At 42.6% G+C, this 1,004-nt stretch overlaps 1 protein-coding gene across 1 annotated transcript in view; it reads left to right on the top strand.

The window, feature by feature from the left end:
- The window catches only part of Qsox2 (quiescin sulfhydryl oxidase 2), a 31,719-nt gene that overhangs the window by 10,399 nt on the left and 20,316 nt on the right, over nucleotides 1–1,004 (top strand). The window lies entirely within an intron of this gene.

Raw genomic sequence — 1,004 nt, forward strand, 5'->3', positions numbered from 1 at the left:
CTCACAACCATCTGTAATGAGATTTGGTGCCCTCTTCTGGCCTGCAGAAATACATGTGGGTAGAGCACTGTATACATAATAAATAAATAAAATTTAAAATAAAAAAAAATAAAATAAAAAAAAACTTTGTGCAAATTTGCAATCACACTGCCCAGCACACTGCCCCTTTATTCCTCATCTTGAGTCGCAGAAGGCTCTGATCAAGAGCCAGGTGCTTTATGAAGCCCCTGATCACACAGAAGCCTGTTTGGTGCCTATCTTTGTGTGATATCACGCTGCTTGGTCCTGTTACTGGCAGAAGGCACCAGCAGTGTTGAAAGTGGCTTCCTCAGCACCTTGCTGCCTGGGCTGCAGTTGGGCCTGCCACCAAATTTGTACATATTTCTTCCACTAGAGGGCAGAGTTACTACCTGAGAACCTGCCGAAGGTCTGTCTGCTTAGTGTGTACATGACTGTGTGGCCACATGCTTGCATTTGAACATCTCAAATTCATGGGCATCTCCAAAACCACATAGCCCCCCCCATTCCTCCTCCTCCTTTTCTTCCTCCTTCTTTTTTTTTTCCTCCTCTTTTTCTCTTTGTGTAGTCCTGGCTGTCCTGGAGCTCACTCAGTAGAACAGGTTGGCCTCAAACTCAGAGATCCTCCTGCCTCTGCTGGGATTAAAGCCATATACCACCACACCTGGCTTGCACTTCTTTTTTAAATTATATGTGTGTGTGGGGTGTTTTGCCTGTATGTATATCTGTGCATCATATGTATGCAGTGCCCATGAAGACTAGAGAAAGGTGTCATACCTTATTAGGTAGATAAGTGTGAACTTATTCATACTACTACTACTACTAGTGAATAATAGAGTGAATACTCGTGAGATATTATTTATGGACAATTTATACTGGTAAAGATTCTTGTATATTGATACAAGTTCAAATTCTATTTGCTAAGGAACTCAGGACCACGAGGGTTACACCCATACACTGAGACAATGGGGATGTTCTATCGGGAA

This window comes from Microtus ochrogaster, chromosome 4 (assembly GCF_000317375.1).
Source record: "Microtus ochrogaster isolate Prairie Vole_2 chromosome 4, MicOch1.0, whole genome shotgun sequence".
In the NCBI taxonomy this organism is placed as follows: Eukaryota; Metazoa; Chordata; class Mammalia; order Rodentia; family Cricetidae; genus Microtus; species Microtus ochrogaster.